The following is a 14,922-nucleotide window of genomic DNA, read 5'->3' as shown; positions in this document are numbered from 1 at the left end:
TAGTTAACAAACGAAAAGTATGATACTGGTATTCTTAGAAAAGTTTTAGCATATATGGTGATAGTAGATGAACTGCCATTCAGATTTATGGTGGGACAAGGTTCTAAATATTTTTGTAGCCTCATGGAACCTAGATTTAAGGTTCCATCATGAGTGACAGTGGCAAGGGATTGTATTCTTTTATATAAAGAATAGAAAAAGAAATTGAAAAAATTTTTGAAGCATAATTGTCAATGAGTTTGCCTTACAACAGACACTTGGATGTCTTTACAGAATGTTAGTTACATGTGTCTAACTGTGCATTTTGTTGACATTGAATGAAGGTTTACATAAAAGAATTTTAAGTTTTGGTCCAAATCCTAATCATCAAAGGGAAGCTTTAGGTTTTTCTATTGAGAAAGCTTTGTTGGATTGGGGAATAGAAAAAGTTTTTACTGTTACTGTAGATAATGCAAGTTCTAATGGTACAACCATTAGTTACTTAAAGTGGAGGGTGAACAATTGGAAGGGTAGTGTGCTCAATGGTGAGTTCATGCACATGAGGTGTGTTGCACATATCATTAATTTAATTGTGCAAGATGGATTGAAGCTTGTGGGAGATTCTATACTTTGAATTAGGCAAGCAGTAAAATATATTAGGCAATCACTTGATCTTTCAAAAGATGGTGGAAAAGGAAAGCCAATGGAAGATGATTGGGATAATGTGAGGAAGATGGTGTAGTTCTTAGGATGTTTCTATCACTTCACTTTGGATGTTTATGGTTCTAATTGTGTGACTTCTAATACTTTTTTCCATGAAATTTGCATGGTTAATGCTTTTCTGGAAAATTGGTGCAAAAGTGATGATTTTGAATTAAGTGAAATGACATTCAAAATGAAACATAAATAGGATGATTATTGGAGGAATCCAGAAAAACTGAATATGATGATGTTTGTTGCCACCATTCTTGATCCTAGATACATGTTAGAGTATGTGGATTGGGGCCTTTCTGAACTGTTTCCTCCTCCTACATATTCAATTTTGAGTGAAACGGTAAAGGATGCTATTTTTTCAATGTATGACGAGTATAAAAATGGGGGTAGACAATTCCAACGCAGTGGACCTAGTGGTAAAACTACCGAAGTTAGCTATAGTTCTTCTAGTCGTATCACTAGTATGGACTATATGGTGGATGATGACGAACCAACAATGAAGAAGAAGATGATTGTGCTAGATAAATTCAAGAGGCATAGGTTAGAAAAAGATGGTGGGGAAGGCAAGAGTGATCTTGAGAGGTATCTTTCCGAGGCACCTGAAGAGGGTAGTCAAGAATTTGATATTTTAGGATGGTGGAAGATAAATAATCCATGGTTTCCTATCCTTTCACAGTTGGCACGTGATGTTTTGGCTATCCCCATAGCTACTGTTGCTTCCGAGTTTGCATTTAGTATGGGAGGTCGTGTTCTTGATTCTTTTAGGACATCATTGACTCCTAAGATTGTGGAGGCTCTTATATGTTCTTAAGATTGGTTGCGAAATTCACCATTACCAGTGAACTATGAAGAAAGCCTTGAAGAACTTGATAAACTTGAGAAAGGTAAAATATAATTTCTTAAGACATATTTTTCACATTTTCTAGCCATTTTATTTTAATTATTGTTTTGTATTTATTTTATTTAATTCATTGACTTTTTCTTTTTTATTCATTTCAAAATTTGATCAAGTTGGCATGGATGATTTATTGGTTAGATTATGTATTATGGATAATTGAACAATGATCATCAATTTAATTTTATCTTGTTATAACTTTCATAATATTTCATTTTGTTAGGAATGATGTTTGCATCGAGATTGGAGAATTGAAGTTACGATTTTTAAGATGGAAGAATGTGTGATCAAATAGGCATGGATGATTTATTGGTAAGATTATGTATAATGAACAATTGAACATTGATCGTCAATTTAATTTTGTCTTGTTGCCAACTTTCATATTATTCATTTCATTAGGAATGCTGCTTGCGTCGATATTGGAGAATTGAAGCTACAATCTTGAAGATGGAACAATGTGGATGGAACAATGTGGATTACTTCAATTCATTAAAATTTTAAACCATTGATGAACAATTAGAATGTCTATTTTGTATTTGTAATTTGCAATATATATATTGTTTATTGTGAATGTTTGCTTGTTTCATTGCTTGTTTTCGTGAAATTAAGGATAGAGAGATTTAATTATTAAAATGCCTAAGGATTGGGACATTGTGAAATTGATATGTAATTCTCATTTTGGAAGTGACCAACAGATTTTATTATTAAAAGTGCTCAGTAGATTTTATTTTGTTAAAATTATGAGCCACTATAAAAAATAAAAATGCTTAATAAATTTTTAACAACTTTATGAAAAATATGGGTTATTTTTGTTAAAAGTGCCCAACAGATTTTATTTTGTTAAAATTATGAGTCACTATAAAAAATTAAAATGTTCAATAAATTTTTAACAACTTTATGAAAAATAAAGGTTATTTTATTGTAAAAAAATTCGGTTAAAACTAAAAAACCGCAACCAAACCACTACATTTTTTGTTTTCAATTAAAGTATAATTTCGGTTTGATTTTTAGTTTTGGCCAAAACCGAACCTCACCGAACCGTGTACAATCATTCTGAGCAGTGTGGTTGCACTAACTCAATCACTAGCTACGGTACTGTGCTCTCATATACATCATTGGTCCATCAGGTTCTCATTTCCACAACTCAATATATATATATATATATATATATACACACACATCATTTCTATCATTTCATTTCCCAGTATAAGATTGTCAATACACATATTTCAATATCGAATCATATCTCACGATTTCACAATATCTGTCACATTTTCAATATCCCCAATAAATCAGTATAAATCTCATTTCATTGTAAAATATTCTAACATGTTTATTTACGGTAATCAAAACCATTTTTCATGCCACAGGTTTTTAGTAATATTTTATAATATAACATTTGCCTAAAAAAATAAATGATAATCCAAAATCCCTATTTTTGTATGCCTAATAAGTCAGAAAATTACATATAATATTATTTTCATAATCGCATGCTTTAAATTAATCAGTTAATTCCCAAAGAAAACTCCTGACATAATTTATTCCCTTTACCTGTTTTTTGAGATTGTGCCCGTAAGGATCCTAAAATGACGCTTACAGCATTCGGAGCACAAACCCTATAACCACATATTTCAGTTCAATAAGCTAAATCCCAGAATATTTCCCATCCTAACATTCCTAGGCTCACACACTCCCATTAACCAATTAAACTTTAAAAACAACAGGCATAAACCATTTTCTTTACCTTAACTTTGGAGTGGCGCCTAGGATTTTTAAAACACAAATCTGCCTCAATTAAAGGGACGAGGATTAAACCTAGGATCTTGTAGTGGTGTCTGATCATCAATTTGAAAAAGATTTGAGGGAGAAAATGAAGAGAGAGAGAAAGCTTGTCACATCTAGAGAGAGAGAGAGAGAGAGAGATGGAGTTTTGTTTTTAACCAAACCTTAATTCTACTATTTTACCCTTACCTGGTTGCGATAACTCAAAACCGTCTATGGTTTTCTGAGCTTCACCAAAACTGTCGACGGTTTGGCCTATGTCAAACCAAATTCTCCTTTTTTTTTACTTATTTTTACTACTTTTATTTTTTGGTTCTTTACAATAAATGTCTCGGTCGACCGAACATGTTAGGGGTCAATAGTTTGACCAGGACTTAGCTGACTGAACATGATTTGAACACATTTTCCTTAGTCAACTGAACCGACCATCCCCACCTTCCTCAGCCGACCAAACTGTTAGTTCAAATTAATTTTAGTTGACCGAAGTTCAAATCTTGGCAAACCGAATCATCACCGGGGGACCGAAACCACGTAACTTTGTAAAATTGCCTGGCTCAGCCGACTGGCCATTGGCCACAGTTGACCAAACTAGAAAATTGTTTGTGAGTTATTGTGAGTGTTCGAGCGACCGAACCTCTAGGGTTGGGAAAATTTTATCATGGATAAACAAGGTTAATTTTAATTAAGGCTTATTAATCTTTCTCCAAAAGGACAATTGTATCCCTAACAATTATTTTGTCATGAATATTTATAAATACTCATTTATTTGTCTTAATTAATAATGGATTAGAAAGATCATTAGCAAAAATTCCCTGAAATTTTTTTATACTCATACTCTTATTATTCATATTCTTTCAATCTTTCAAAGCACACTATGCATTCTCCTTACACTTTGATTTGAATAACTATTTTTGAGGAGAATCATTTGTTATACTCCTTGGTTGCAAACTAATTGCAACTTGAGAGAGAGTTTGATTTTTGATTGTTGTGCACATTTCATACATCTGCTTGAGGCTAACAACTTTCTCATTTTGCATTATCTGAAATTGATTTTTAGAGAGTAAGCTAAAGTTATTCCCATTGTATTTTATTGATAAATATTATTCAAGAAGAACTCATTCTTGCTTCTGAGTCTTGGCATCCTTATTGTCAGATTCAAGGGCTTGCTTGTGCTATTTGATAAAATATTTTCTTGCAAGCTAGAAACCCTATCTCGATTTTACTTAATATTTGAAATATATTTGTTGATATATTTTTATAGAAGTTCAAGGTCCTTTGATTATTTGCTTGTTGAATATACTCTCTTTAAATCAAAGGTATCACTCTCACGTATATACAATATATACACATTGGTTGAGAGTTGTCATATAGCTTGACCTAATCTCACTTAAGCATAAATTACTATTATCTATGAGTGCATTGATCATGCATATTGATACATACCTGCTTATTGGATAAGCATTGATTTGTACCCAAAAATTTATATTGATTATTGTAATCTAGGCGTCGCCTGAAGAGGGTGTACTATGCCCTGTGAAGGAGTTGATTGTAAAGTTTGGGGTCAGCCCCCTTAATCTAAGATGGGGTTTCCCCTGCCTAATAAGGAGGGAGAGGTTGTAATAGGTGTCGCCCCACCGGCAAGTGAGGTTTAGTGGAATCCTCAGGCTTGCAAGCTAGAGGTGAGGATGTAACTGGTATTGGCCGAACCCTGATAACATATCGTGTGTCGTTTTCTTATTCCTTTATCTCTTTACTTTCGGCATATGTATGCTTGTACTTAAATTATTGTGAATTTTTTATTTGGTTTTAATTTCTACATGTCAACACCCCAATTTTAACCAGGCACCCAAGAAAATCCACTAAAACAGGAATTGATTTTAAGCCTCAAATGACCCCAAAGTTTGAAATTAAGGTTGAGTCGCACTGATGACCGATCCAAATTTTGTTTGGTTCTCAAGCCAAGCGTTGGGTTTCTGTTGTTGACAATTCCTCTTAGTTACAAAGATGATTCCCCCTCAAGGGAATTAAGGGTTTAAAATTCTGAGGATTGTTGACCTCGTTAAAAGTTGAGTACCTTTAATTAGTCGATCTCAAAAACAATTTTCTTTTATTAGAGTCCCCCAAGTTTCTCAAACTCATGGAGGCTTACCCTTCAAAGTTTTTGAATCTTTTGATTATTAGGGTCGACAACTGTAAAACCCCAAGTCCCAAGGTCTCCAAATTAAGAGGAGTCATTCCACTTTTCTTAATAAATTGGGAATTGCAAAGTTCAAAACCAAAGATTTTGAGTTGGTTGAAGCCCTTGCAGCAAATTGAGTCATCTATTAAAATTCCTAAATTCCAGTATTATCCTTTAAGGTTTGATTTTAGTTTTCCCAATGAGCTAATTTGATTTTTTAAAGTCCTAATCAAAATAAGTTAAAAAACTTTGGAATTTGGAGTAAATTAACCATAGTCTCTATCCATTCTCGGATTGGGTCTTGTTCTTAAAAGTCAACATCATTCAAGGATTAAAGTCATTTCCTATTTGACTAAGGTCAAAATTAGTCAAATAAATGGTCAAAATTGATACACATACATCAGAAAAGAATGATAAAAGGGTAACATGGGGACGGTACACATACATCAAGAAAGAAATACAAAATCAAAAATGTTGAGCCTATCCCTGCCAGCCATATGGAAGTGCCTTCCTATCCCCCGCCAATTCCCACTCTCCACCTGGAACTCCTAAAAGCTCTCCTCTCTTTGAGCGCCACCTGGCCAAACTGAGAGTCACCTACATGTAAAAGAAAGGAGCAGGACAGTTAGTTAGCATAATGAAATAACGGGGAGAGAATAAAAATAAAAAATAGATAAATCAAAGATGTTTTTCCCTCCATCCTCGAAGTGCCACCTGGACAAAATTCCAAGCCCTCCTATCCCTACATGCCACCTGGATTCCCCCAAAGTTCACCTGCGCATAGAATGGAAAGTTGGAATGGTTAGTTAGCAGGAAAAGAAAAATAATAATAAAGGAAATCAGATGCAATCATAAAGAATCATTCCCTAATAGACCGTTAGTGGGGAATTGCATAGGGAATTGGCACCAAAATGCACCCCAGACTCCCTATAAATAGGGAGGCTCGCACACTGTAGAAGGACACCCCTGAGATAGAAGTGAAACCTTGGTGAAATTGAGAGAAGTAAGAAAAAATTTAGAGAATAGGGGAGACTCTGCCAGTTTTTAGACACACTGAGAGTATAAAAGTACTCTGTAGAGGTTAGAAAAAACAAAGAGATTGAAAAAAAGAGCCAAGAAAATTTGTAGAAGCTTTAAGAGAGGGAGATAAATTAGAAAGATAGGGGGATTTTATAGAATTTGAGAAAGAGAATCAAAAAGAAAGAGGGGAAGGTTCTGCTAAATTGAGAGCAGAAAGAATTGCAGAGGTCAGAGAACCACAATCAAACACCAAACTCAGAAGTTCATTTAGACAGACACAGAGAGATGGAGAATAAGACCGAAGGAGTAAGGTCCTTAGGTGAAATCCTATTACCTCCCCCTTTTGTTTATCATTTCTATAATTCCTGTGCATTTCCACTTAATTATGAATGCAAGTACCCTCCCCAGTCTTCGGGTTCTCAATTAAACCAATACTCAGGCTAGCTAAAGCCCTGGCCCAAACTCGACTTTGGGTCCGTTTTCCTTGATACTCATATCCTCACAACTAAATTCAAAACTTGAGTTAGGTTCAGATCCCCTTCTTGAGTCTCAAGTTCAAACCTGAAATTCTAACCCGAACCCTAATTCGAGCTTGAAACTATTTGAAAACCTCCCCGAGCTTAAAACCCAAACCCATTTCTCTAGACCTTGAATCCCCATTTGGGTGACCTAGTTCCCCCATATCCAGATTACCAATCTTGACCTATCTAACCTGTACCCGAGCTCCCTCTTAAACCCAGGAGCTCTGTTTTAAACCCTGAACCCATGCCTATTTACTCGTTTGGATATGGACCGTAGCCAGCCTATCTTAGCTTAATCCATCAAGTAGCGTTCGAACACTCCCCTGCCCATCCATGTTTTTAAATAAAGCCCATTGTTTTTAAATCCTAAGCCCACTTAACCCAGCTCACTGATCTTTTAAAATCAAGCCCACTCGTCTTTAGACCCGTTAACTTGGGCCAACCCCATTTTAAATGAACCTGGGTTGTGTTTTTAAAATCTGAAGCAGGCCTACCTTATTTTAAAGAAACTCGGTTCTTTTGTAAAAAATAGAAAGCCGACCCGTTTATAAACTCAGGTCCATTTTGGAAGTTCCCCTGCTCATGCCCAAATCTCAGAACCTGCACATGCTTAAGGCACGCGCCAACCCACTCACCCGATTTAGTTCACTAAACTCACTCGAGTTCATTCAAATCAATACACACACGCTCATTGAGTTGACTCGCACAAGTCAACCCTGCACTCACCCACCTAGTCAAGGGGGATTGAACTCGTCTTCATCCCTGATCTGAAAGCCCTAATCTCCACCCAAATCTCTACAGATTTGAATTCACAAAGTAAATGCACAAACCCCAAATACATAGGCTCTTGTTCCCCAATTCAGATTCACACAGATTTGAACACTTTCTGGCGCTCAAATCCCACACACTACAACAGTAAAAATTGTAAAACTAAAGGGAAATAAGAGTACTTATCTTGCGGGGTTTCGAAACCCTCAAACGGATCTGAAAATTAGAAGAAACTTTCCTTGATGGCCTGTGAATCTCCTCGGGTGTTCGGTTTCCACCCAAGCCTTGAACTTCAGCCTTGTGGAAGAAGAGAGTAAGCCATGAAATGCAAACCAGGTTCGATTATTGTTTAGCGGAATGAGACCTTTAGATCACAGGAAACGAGTCCTTAAGACCAAGTAGAGGTGGAGTTAGAGAAAAAGAAGGAATAGAGGAAATCTGGGGCTTCAGGTTTTACTTACGGGTTGCAAAGCTATGATCAAATGAGGGGGATTTTTGGGGTTTCCAAGAGATAAGAGCAAAGGAGAGTGGTTGCAAGGCTAAGGTTTCTGAAGACGCAGGGAAGGAGACTGAGAGAGAGAATAGAACGAGTTATAGAAACCATTAGGGTTTTTGATTCGTGAAGAAGTAGAAGAGGAAGAAGAAGAGAGAAGACAAGGAAGGGGGGAGAAAGTGTTCGGAGAAAGGAGAGGGAAAATGGGAGCTTAGCAAAAAAAAAAAATGAAGTTTTTGTATTTTTGGACTACCAACCGCATGATCTGGACACGTGGAGTGTTTTGGCCCACTTGATCGAGCTCACGCACGGGTACAATCTTGGTCATTCGATCCTCGCCTCCTTTGGACACCTCATATCATTCCACGACGCGCCCCTCTCCGAGCCATCCGATCTCCATTGTATCAACGGTCAGGATCTCGCTCACGTCAGAATGCATTAAGGACAACCTGTCATCCCGCGCGCCACGTGGCCCTTCATTCCCAGTGCGATTAATCCGTAGGGCGACCACGCATTTATTGCTTCCTGTCACAACCGTTTGATCCCCACCGCATAAACGGCCTGGATCATCCCCATTAGAAGCATTGATGAAGGGTAACCCATCCACTAGCCACGCGACACGTGACCACCATTGCTCCCTCGCCCCAAGTGCATGAGACAACTACATCACAATCATCAGATCTCCCCCTTAGTAAATGCTTCAGATCGTGCCACGCTTTCCATTCTCACCTACGGTCACCAGCCTTTTGTAGCCTGCCATATGGCACCTATGGTCTTGACCAAGACCTTAAAATTGGTCGATCCATATTGAATCGGTTCTCTTTCGAACCCGTTCGGGTCCAACGAACAAATGCTGAACCGGTTCAGTCTCCTTTTTATATATATTTAAATATTTAAATAAATACAAAAATCCATAAAAATCTTAAAAATTCATAAAAGACACATAAAAATTTTGAAAAATCTCATAAAAATTCAAAAAAATCTTAAAGGCTTTGAGAGTTGTTTGCACTTGAAAATTCTCGAAGAAAATATAATAAAGTTCAAGAATCTCCAAAGTATTTTATTCTTACATTCAAAAATCTCACAAAAACATATGCTTTAAATTTCAAGCCTTATTTTCAAGCTCCGATTTTCATAGTTTTTACTTCAAATTCTGTTCGTACTATTTTAAAGTTTAGAAAAATATTGGAAAATCCCAAAAGATCACTGGTCTTGACCAAGACCTTAAACTATTTTTTCCCCGGGGACCAGTCAACGCTCGACCAATTCCTCGTCCCCCAAATTGGTTCATACCGATTTTCCCTGTTTCACTTGATTATTATTCAAATATTCATAAAATCCACAAAAATGGTCTCGACCAAGAACTTAAACTGGTTTTCCCCCGCACCGATCAATGTTTGACCGATTCATCCTTCCCCCGAAACCGGTTCATGCCTATTTTCTCCATTTCACTTATATAGATATTCAAAAATTCATAAAAATCACAGAATTCTCAAAAAATTCCAAAAATATTTTCACACTTTGATTTCCATTGATTTTATTTGCATTATTTTGAAGTTCGGAAAAAATCACAAAAATCAAAAAAATGTTTTCACACTTTGAAAAATCAAAAAAATATTTTTAGGTCCAGAAAATCATTTTCAACCCGAACAAACTTCAAAAACCTCCCGGAATAGTATTTTCCTACTTAGAAAAACCTACAGCTTTCAAAACCCTCGGGAGCGTACTTTGTATCCTATTTTCCTTTTTCCTTCCCGATGATTGCAACCAAGGGCACAGACTCTTCGAAGTATTGATTTGCCCCGGTTCTAAGGGAATACATTTATAGTATTTCCATTCTTTTGATTTTTGAAAGGGAGTAGTTTTGAAAGGCTTATCAAGTTTATTTCAGGGATAATTTTTGACTAATCTGGTACCATTCGTAAGAATGGGCGTGTAGGGGGTACTAATACCTTCCCCTCTCGTAACCGTACTCTAGAACCCGACTCTGGTGACGCAAGCCGATTCTACCCTTAACGGGGTAACAATCAAGTATTCTAACCGCACTTCAAAAGGTTAGTGGCGACTCCATCACATATGTTTTTCACGAGAAAAGTCACATTTTCAAAATACACATCAATTTTCCCTGTTCACAGCCAGAACCCTACATTTTTGCGCCAAAAGAGAGCGGTTCTCTTTGATCCGGATTTGGGATGTCGCAACACTGCATACATATCTACTTGGGAAATACTGAGTTTTCTTTAACTGTCATAACTTTTGCTCAGTGTTAAATTGTTGGGTGATTGATATTCGTGTATACAAACCCTAGGTTGTGAAATACTGCTTGTGATTAGGATTTAACCTATGAAAAAATTTAAATTTCCAATTCATCCCCCCCCCCCCCCCGCGCTTTTGGGATTACATGAATTCTATTAATTGGTATCAGAGCCTCGTCACATAGACTCAAACATTTTTGTAAAAGATCATGATGGCTTGAGTTGGTGTATCCCCACCCTGTGAGGGAAAGTTATCTACAAACCCTCCAATGTTTTTGATGAAAAATTCACAGAGTGGAAATTTAGAATGACAATTTTTATTAAAGCTTTAAATTGGAGAATTTGGAAAGTTATTGCTCAGGGAAATGTTATGCCTATGAAAACCGTTGATTTTGCTACACTTCCCAAATTAGAAATTGAGTTGAATGAGAATGACATGGATTTAATGCAAATAAAGTTTGATGCCATGAACACTTTATCATATGCTTTAGATACTAACATCTTTCATGAAGTTTTGGCATGCCAAAGTGCTAAAGAAATATGGGAGGAACTCGAAAAGAGATATGGTGAAATTAAGCAAGAAAAGGCTATCACTCTAAGAGATTCACGCTCAAAAGATCATGGAGGAGAAAATTAGTTCCTTATAGCCTTAATTGATGAAGAGGTAAATTCGTATCCTTCTACTTCTTTAAATGATTCATGCAATGATTCTTGCAATAAGTCCGATAATGCTTCTTGTAGTGAATCTTGTAGTGAATATGATGGTGATTACATGCCCACTTATGAGGAACTCAAACAAGAATATATTAAAACTCATAAATCTCTTGTTAAAGCACTTAAACGTTAAATTGCTTTGAAATACAAGAATGAGGCATAATTAAAGGAACTTGAATAAAAAATTCTTGTTGAAAAGGAAAAAGATTTGAAAATAAAAAAATTTAGTAAACAAGAATGAATTTCTGGAAAAGAAGCTTAATGTTTTAAGATCCCAAATCTCCAATGATAATAAAAAGGATCTTCTTATTTTAGAACTTAAGTGTAAAGCAAACACAATGTCCAAAGAATTCATAAAACTACAAAGTGTTTGCAAGGGCTTAAAGTATTCAAGAACTCAAGAACTAGAAAGAAAAATTGAGGATCAAACTAAGATCATTCGTACATTTACTAGGGGCAAATAAAACTTAGACAAGCTTCTATGTTCACAAAAATGACCTTAGACAAAGAAGGTATAGGTTATAATGGTATTGAAAATAGGAAAAGAAAGAACTTATACATGGGGTACTTTGTAAGAGCATCAAAACACTATGCTAGTACCTCCTCCAATCCGTATACTCACACCACCTACATCTTGTGTAAAAGGAAGGGACATATAAAATTTGATTGCCCATTTAAAAGGAAAGGTGTGAAACCCAAACAGGTCTGGAAAGTCAAAGTACCACCTGGTCCTAACCTATTGAGACTTAAAGATAGAAAAATGACTTGGGTTTTCGAGGAGGCAAACTACTTAAGATTATAGGGGGGGAACGGATTCCAATAGGAGTTACATAATCACATAATTCTTCCTTAGTTCTAGGATTAGTTTTAGGGGTAGTGATGGTTGCAGGCTTGAGAAGTGGTGTGTGCTTAAAAATTTTAAAATCTTAGTTCACACCTTCACTATACACTATTTTGCTACTAAGAGCCATTTGAAAATCAAGTCAATACAAAATTTTAGTTAAAATATCCAATCTTTTCTTTGAACTATATATATCATTATGATTGGATAATTTATATTGGCTATAGCATGATTGACTTCATAAATCCACTTCCAAATGGAGAGGGCATTTATGCCTGGTAAATAATTCTTCATGCTTAACTTATACTTAAATATGAAAATCTAACGTTAAGCATACTTTGTCCATTGTGTAAGACTAAGCTTTAGAAAATTAATCATATAGTAAGTAGCATCTAATCCTAAACTCATATTGGAGCCTTAAAAGCCTAATAAAATTTTAGTCATCTCTCTAGGCTTAAGTACTGTTGATCATAACTCCTTATTCATCTGGTGCTTATTAATAGACATCCCTCTTGTAATCAAAATCAGAGGCATTCACTAAGGAATTCAAGTTTTATAGTCAAATCAAAATATTTCCTTTGAACTTTAAATGTAAAAACTCTCTAATTTTTAGTTCATTTCCTTCATAGGAACTCCTTGCCAAACCATAATCACATCTGGTAAAGTTTTATCCATTCATCAGCTCATATCTTGACATAAATCATGATCATATCCCAAGGTTACTTGCCATCCCCCAAAGAGCATAGTCTTAAGAATTCATACTCCTAAATGCGTTTTGCTATAATTGCAGGACATAATATTTTACTTGTTTATCATAAATAATGTTCTACTTCTTTATAAATACTTTTCTAAAACTAACAGAAATTTAAATTGATAGGAGCGTTTATCCGAATTCTCTTCAGAAGCTCTCAATCTTTCAAGCCAAATCCTTAGAGCTTTGTATCCTTTTTGTTAAGTGAAATAAATAATATGATGGCCATAGGTTTCAACATATACGAAAATGCAATAACTAAGAAACCTATGCATGAAGGTTAAGAAAGAAAAGCCATTTGAACTTGTGCCTCTCACACGTACTAAGATTCATAAGAAAAGAGGCAGACATGGGCTTATCACCTTAACGAATATGCATTGTGACCTTTTGGTCTGATAAGACTAAATCATTCATTGTCAAGCTTAAACCATTGAAAATCTAAAAAATCTTAGCTAATGGAATTAGAAAAATTATGGAAAGGCATAAAATGGATTAACGCATAACTTAGGGGGAGCATTACACTTTCATGCTCTCATTATCTCATAACATTCATGCTCATACGTTCTAATGAATAACAATATTTGTAGTAACCCAGATAATTATAGAATTAAATAATTACAAAAAGAGAGAGAAGATAAATTTTTCAAAAGGGAGTTCAGCAAGGTCTCGTCGACAAGCGCAGAGCGTTCATCGATGAAAGGGCTTCTTGGGCTCGTCGACGTGGACACGTGCCTCATTGATGAGAACTTGCCAAGAGGGCTGATTTCAGGGCCTGAGATTCATCAACGAGGGTAACGAATTCGTCGACGAGATCCCTTCTTACCTTCGTTAACGAGATGATGTGGCTCGTCGACAAGGCCACGTGGATAAGCACTCTATATAAGGCCAAAAATCACATTTTTCTGCGAGGATTGCATGCCAAGCTCTCTCTCTCTCTCTCTCTCTCTCTCTCTCTCTCTCTCTCTCTCTCTCTCTCTCTCTCTCTCTCTCTCTCTCTTTCTCAAAAATTCGTTCCCCTCTCTTTCTCTCTATGATTCTGGCTTCGTTCTTCACCGGTTCGATGATCGGAAGCCGCCACGCTACTCTTGGGAAGATTTTCTACAAGTCTGCTGAAACAGATTGTTGATTAGGGCAACTTGGGAACCATCCCAAAATTAGGGTATGTACATTATTTAGGTATTTTTAGTATTAGCATGCTTATTTGAGTCCATACTTTGTATTATATGAGAATATACTAGAGTTTTTGGAGTAAAATTAGGGTGTTATGTTTTCAGGATTAGGGTGTTTTTGGACCCAGTAGGCATGGGTTGAGAATCCCAGCAGGTGTCTTATTAGGATCCCACGTAAATTACAAATAAATTATAGTTTAAGAAATTACGAGTTTGCAGATTCAAGAGATATGAAAGTGATGATTTTTCAGGGAAATCAATGATTTATTGAGGAATTGGTATACATGTGTTATTTCAAGATTTTAAGGATAGTACTTCGGGGGCGTGAGAGTGGAGTTGGAGGCAAGCCTTCTAGTTAGTTAGGTAAGGGAAATATGCTATGCTAGAAACTTTAGAATGGTTATAGATATTATGTGTTTTCCAGATCATTACTCAATTTACAAATTATTAGTATATTAGAAAATACAGTTTTTCATAATATGAGATATAGACTTGTTTTGTTGTATGGCATGATATTTTAACAGATAAGTATAGAAATTATACAGTTTCAAGATTATTATGATTTATAGTATTGATACAGAAATATGATTATGAGACCTTATCTGATCAATACATTCAGAATGGTATGATTTATGTTATTATGCACAAATATGTTTTATCAGATTTTACAAAATTATGAATTACAGTATTTATACAGACAGATATTTTACAGCATATGCAGATTACCATGATTTCCAAAATACTAAAGCCATAACACTATGATATTACAGTTTATACAACTCAGATAATACAGTATTTTCATATCAGTTTCCGGTGTTATGGTTATTTTCCATAACACTCT

At 35.7% G+C, this 14,922-nt stretch overlaps 1 long non-coding RNA gene across 1 annotated transcript; it reads right to left on the bottom strand.

Moving 5' to 3' along the window:
* Window positions 1-5,811: 5,811 nt before the first annotated feature.
* Window positions 5,812-8,569, bottom strand: LOC131146253 (uncharacterized). Its single transcript, XR_009134284.1, has 2 exons — window positions 6,264-8,569; window positions 5,812-6,146 (listed from the first exon to the last, which is right to left on the bottom strand). It is a non-coding gene; the product is annotated as an uncharacterized LOC131146253 (long non-coding RNA).
* Window positions 8,570-14,922: the final 6,353 nt, after the last annotated feature.

This window comes from Malania oleifera, chromosome 13 (genome assembly GCF_029873635.1).
Source record: "Malania oleifera isolate guangnan ecotype guangnan chromosome 13, ASM2987363v1, whole genome shotgun sequence".
Classification (NCBI taxonomy): Eukaryota; Viridiplantae; Streptophyta; class Magnoliopsida; order Santalales; family Ximeniaceae; genus Malania; species Malania oleifera.
Note: the sequence above shows the minus strand (reverse complement) of the source record. Positions and strands in the feature narration are given on the sequence as shown.